The sequence below is a fragment of the Miscanthus floridulus genome, chromosome 5, assembly GCF_019320115.1.
Source record: "Miscanthus floridulus cultivar M001 chromosome 5, ASM1932011v1, whole genome shotgun sequence".
Classification (NCBI taxonomy): domain Eukaryota; kingdom Viridiplantae; phylum Streptophyta; class Magnoliopsida; order Poales; family Poaceae; genus Miscanthus; species Miscanthus floridulus.
Genome location: NC_089584.1, coordinates 93,974,170 through 93,980,416, shown reverse-complemented (window position 1 = coordinate 93,980,416; position 6,247 = coordinate 93,974,170).

Below are 6,247 nucleotides of genomic sequence, written 5' to 3'. Positions count from 1 at the left end.
CCCCAGGCGGGACTTGGAAAAACCCAAAAAGGATCTCCGCCGGGAGAGACCATTGGGCTTCCTAAAAGTCAATCGAATAGCTCAGGAAAATACACCAAGAGACAGGTAGGGAGCAAAGGGACACCTCATGTAGGCCATGCCGACTCCATCATGAACAACGAGCATGGGTCCTGGCCAAAACATTTCTGACTGGAGCTCTTCAAACCCCGTCACTCGAGTCATCAAGGTAACACTACCAACCCCCTCTATTTCTTTATAATCATTTCATATATCCATACGCACATTCATTCCATACACCCGTGCCTCCCAGATGATTCAGACCCTGAACCGCCTGGGGGCTCGAGAACTAAGCATTGCACATGCAGCGAAATGCATCACAACGCTCCATGTTGCGTCACAAAGTGGTAGTTGCCTCATTCGACATGAGCAACAACAGAGCCAAGGGAGAAAAACATAGATGAGCCCCATGCGGCCCTCGCCCAGTCTAGCAGACAGGGTCATCTCAACCTTCTCATTTGATCCTAAACCTCTTTCCAAGCCCACAGAATCTCCATCGAGGGGAGGCCGTTAGGCCACCTGGGTCGGTCTCTGGAATGACCTAGGCATCTACCGGGTTGCAGGTAAATGAGTAGTGGAATGTCACAAGAGGGCTATGCCGACCCCGTCATGAACGATGGACTCAGATTCCACTCGATCATACCCATTAGTGAACTCACCGAGCGCGTCACTTAAGCCCGAGCGATCGGGACAAGCGACAAAACTCAATCCCTTCGATTGTGAGGAACTGAGGACGGGGTAACGCACACAACTCACACCAACCCTTACTAAGGCCCAATAGGGCTTGGGGGCTCAAGACACAAAATGCCTAGGTCTGCGACCCTGAACTTGCCCCTTCTAACTACGCTCCAAACACCTGGGTCTGTGACCCCGAACTCGCCCCATCCAGCTACGCTCCGACTATGCTCCAAACACCTGGGTCTGTGACCCCAAACTCACCCCATCCGGCTATGCTCTGATTGTGCTCCAAAACACCTAGGTCTGCGACCTCAAACTCACCCCATCAGGATCTACGAGCTCCGGTTCACCCAATCCCAAACTAACTAAACTAAACTGCCTCGATTGCACGGGCCGCACCGAGGTTAGGATCCATGACTCCGACTCGCCCAATCCCATGGCATTGTAACACCTCTAGTGTTTTGACCTAGCACTAAAACTTGACATGTCATCATATGCATTGCAAAGCATTCATAAAGTAGAAAATTTTGAATGCATTCACTAAATAAGCTTTATTTCATAAGTTGTTATTTTATGTGTGATGTGATTCAAACTTTAAATAAAGATCATGGCCACAAGGGTCAAATTTCATGTGATCATGTGAGGCCATGTGTCATTTGACTCAAATAACCCTAATGGGCCATGTTACTGGTCAAAAATCAAAGTTAAAGTAAAAAGGTAAACAAATCAAATTTGAATTCAAATTCAAATCATAAAAGTCCTTTTGCCCTTTTTTACTAATTCAAAATCCATTTGGAATTTGGGATTCTAGCAAAAAGCAAAGTTGAAGATTATTTTATAAGGATCAACTTTGGTATTCAAAGTTTTTCAAGTTTACATATAAAATTTGGAGTAATTTTGAAATGATTCAGATGCTCAAATGCACCCTAAATTCAAATTTCAAAATGGAGATGGAATTTGAAAATATTCCTTGAAGCAAAGTTGTAGAGTTTGAAAAGTTGAGCAACTTTCATTTTTGGAGATTTTCAACTTCTTTAGAAAATTTGTGAGTAATTTGCAAAATTAACTTAGTGGCAAATCTATAAATACTTCAAAAATCAAGTTGGCAACAGGTCGTCACCGCCCCACCGCCGGCGTCCTTTCTCCAGCCTTCCAGGCGCGCCCATGGCCGCCTTCGGCTTCACACTGGCATGGGGAGCACGCTGCGTGTCGACCCCACGCGCTCCTGGCCGCGCTATAAAGCCAGACGGCGTCAATTGCTTTTCTTCCTTTCCTCTGTTTTCCCGACGCCGCCGCCTCAACTCCGGTGAGCTTCCCTCATCTCCTCAGCGCAAGCTAGCCCCGGAAAAGCCATGTTCTAGTTCTGCCTACTCCTTGCGCATCCGACCGAGCTATTGCTGCCGCTTGATTTCGCCAAGAGCTCGCTGTCCACGTTCATCTTCCTCGTGGCCGGCAACCTCAACTGAAACTCCAATTCACCGCGGCCAGCATCATCCGGTGAGCTGTTATCCTTGCTTGTTGTCTCTATGGCTTCGTCTCGATGCTATAGTGCTTATTCCACTCTTGCCTACTCGTTTTGCCCACTGCAGTCGCTGGAACACCGTCGTCGATGAGGTCCGCTCCGCCGTGATCACTGTCACTGTCGAAACACGTCACCATAGCTTCACCAGTCTCGCTCGTTGCTTCAACACATTCGGGGTGAGCCACTGATGCTTCCTGAACTCTCTGTTTCACCATTACCGGCCTTGTTTCACTGGCATAACGCTGCCGTGCCACCGCATCCACCATGGTCGGCGTCAGCCTTGTTCCATGTCGTAATCAACCTCCAAAGTACCATAGATCGATGCGCCTAGTTCTTGTGAACGTGTTGGTGCTCTGGCCATCGCTGTTGGGCTCACCATCGACGAGTTAGCGCTGGTCAGCGCCATCGTTGTCACGGTCAAAGCCAGAGGTTAGGGATGACATGTGGGGGCCGGCTGCCAGTGAGAGAGAGAGAGAGAGAATAGTGTATTTTGATATTTTCTGATTTTGAATAGTGCTAAAACTTTGGGAATTTGTAGGAAAATAATCATAGCTCCAAAAATTCTAAAAATTTGTGTGTAGCTTCTGTACATGCTCTAGTATGGTTTAAAAATATGAAACTTGAAATTTGAATAAATTTTTAATGTTCAAATATTCAGTCCATTAATTGATAAATGTTATTTCCATGATTTTTGTAGGCCACTGTATAATTCCAAAAATTATGAAATTTGTTTTGGTACACTAAATTGTCATGAGGAAGCTTACATAAAATTTTGAGGTCATTTGGAACAAGTTCATTTTTTTGCTTATTTCCAAATTAATTCAAAAAGAAATAAAAGCAAACCCTAAGTGTTAGATTAGAGTTTGATCTTGTTTTGGTCATGTTTTGTGACTAGTAGGGTTTCATGATCAGTTTGGTCAAGTCACATGTGTGGTTCTTGCCGGTAGAATTGCAAGTTGATTTTGTTGGCTTGCAACTGTACCGTGAAAAATAGTTGTATTCAAGGTGTTGTTATATTTCATGTACCATGAAAGCATCATGTTTACATTATCATCATATTGAAGCATATGTTATCATTTCATGTAGAATCTGAGAGTGAACCGATCCTAGTTGAGCAAGTTGTTGAAGGATCCCCGGTTGCCTCGGGATTTGATATTTGTGGTACTGATCTAGAACCCGAGATCGTCAACGAAGGCAAGCCCCGGTTTATGCATTAAACCATTACCTTGTTTACTTTGAAAAGTTTATCACCTATGTTACTTATTGCATTAAGTTGATTAATTCAAATGTTACCTACTTGATGCATTGCCTACCTTGTTAATTGTTTACCATCCTTGAAGATGTTTTTCATTTACAAAGGCGTAGATTGCTTAGTATGCTTTATAGTAGGCTTTTAAAGTAAAAGTTTCGATACAATCAAAGATGGCATACTGGCCAAAGAAAGAAAGAAGATAGAATGAACTAGAGACTAGTCGGGTGACTTATCTTGAATGTTGGGTAATGTTGCCGACTATGTCGCTTAAAGGCCACTCATTGTGGATCTTCTGAATGAGACACTTTGTAGTACTAGTCACATACTCCGGTAAGCCTACTTCGGCTAATCCGATACTAAGACGAATGCCCACGCACTGGGAGTGGAGAGATGGCGGGAGTAGCGTGCACCCTCGTGGCTAGAATGTGGCTGGATTTGAGGTGTGCTGTGCTCTCGGGTGGCGTGGAGACAGCTTAGTATAGGAGGATCCAGTAGCGAGGTTGATGTATGCAAGATTAAGTTCTACATATGTCGTGTGATAAGGAATCCCTAGCTGGGACTTGAATTAATTTGAATTGCTAGTGCTCCATGGATATGGAGACTCGATTCATTACAGAAGCAATGCAGGACTGGTGAATTACTAAAACATGAGAAAAGAATGGAATGAGAAGGATTGGAATATGGGAAATGTACATTTAGTTTGAGATAATGAACTAAAAGGACTTAGGGGTAAAACGTAAAAATAGGATGAAGAATAGTAAGCTTTTGGCAAAGAACTTTTGAATCTTGCTACATCCTTACCTTGCCCCAACACCTGCATCTTTAAAGTCTTTCACCCTCTGTTACGTCAGGTTAGTCTTATTGAGTACTTTTGTACTCAGGGTTTGTTAACCCTTGTTACAGGTGAGTCGCATGCGCAGGCTTGTTTTGGTCCCTGCTGCATGTCTGTGTTTGAAGTCAATGATGATGAGGAGTGATGAATGGCCTTTGGACAAGGCACTAGTTTGTATGATAAATAAAGTTAATGTAATATTACGCTACTATGGTTGTATGACACTTATGGTATTGTAAGTTTGAAAACAACTGGTTTGTAAACTATGTTATCTTAAGACTTCCGCTATCTTTTACTCTGATGTATATATTTGAATAAATTGTTGTAATCTACAATGTCTGTGATTGGGATCCTATTTGAAAAGAGAATCGTGGATGATTTAGGTTTCTGAGGACACCCAACAGACTTGTTGAGTTGTTGGGAACTCGTGTACGCTATCCGAGGTCTGTTAAGACAACGATAGGTGCATGTGGGCCCGATTGCTTAGGAGGTTCTGCCACAGCTGGTATTAGAGCAGTTCTCATCTAAGATCATTGTAGGTTACTTTGGAAAACCTTCAGATTGATTTGGATCAAAGAAAGTAAACTTGATATTTTAAAGTTCAAATTTCTTTCTTCTTACCTTTGATCTAGACTCAATCCTATCTTATTTGAAAGTTCGTGGCAGATAATATGATTAGGTTTGTCCTATGTATTAAAAATCTAGTACTTATGATTATATAAATCTATTGTACTTAGATTTGTAAGATCGATTCATGCATCATGCTTGAGCACCTTGCATAATAATTCCCCTTAATAATGGTTGGGTAAGTAATGCCAATCCCATTCTTGCTAACCTCCTTTATCCTTAAGCTATTCTTATAGTCCTACCTTAAATCCTACAGGTTATGGCAAAGACCAAGGTAACCACATGCAAGTCCACCGGACCTCATGGAGTCCCTCGTCCCCAGTTGGCACCAAGAAACCACGAGCTTGGTGAAGGAAGTTCCAAGAACCTAGGAGATGAAGGATCTTCAAGCAACCCTGCCAACATCGAGAACCTTACCAAGGAGCTCAACACTCTTCGTTGAGCTCATGCCAAAGATCAAGAAGAGCTGGCGGAAATGCAAAGGGGCATCACCATGACCATGGAGCTACGGAATGAAGCCTGGACACGAGACGATGCGGCCAATGAACGCGTCCATGAGTTGGAGTTCTACGTAGAAGACCTGGAGATGGACAATGTCATTCTTCATGAGAATGTCCACATGTTGTACACTCAACTTCATCCTCCTCATGGGGATGGTGAAGTTATAGATGAAGAAATGATTGTAGATCCAGGAGAAGTCGAGAATGAAGAAGAGGAGGATCCTAAGGAGTTAGTGTACTTCTCAGATGAAGATGAGGTTTCATCCAATATGGGCACGGATGCCGATGACTAAGAGCTCGGAGTAGTAATAGTTCCTTTACTACTTTCCTAGTAAACCAGGGTTGTCTTGTTCGATACAAGACATGTAATTTAAATAAGTAACCCTTTGTATCATGAAACCTTTCAAATGCTTTCAATAAAGAATAATGTAAGTAAACGTGTTTCTCTAACAGATGCCTCGTCCTATCACTCGAGCTAGTGCTAGTGGCTCGCATGACGATGATGAGTACCCAAATCCTCCACCAATGCCTTTGACTATGGCAGATGCCATAGCCACACTCGTCAATGCAACGGCAGAGAATGCTAGGTTGTTAAGGGAATTGGCGTAGAACCAACAGGCACCATACCCTAATTGTGGCCGTCGTAATAATGGAAATGATGAGTCAACCTATGTGGATTTTACTGACACACGTCCGCTTGTGTTCTCTAAGGTAGAAGAGCCTTTAGAAGCTAATGATTGGCTTAGGACAATAGAGCAAAAGTTTGAGCTGATTCACTA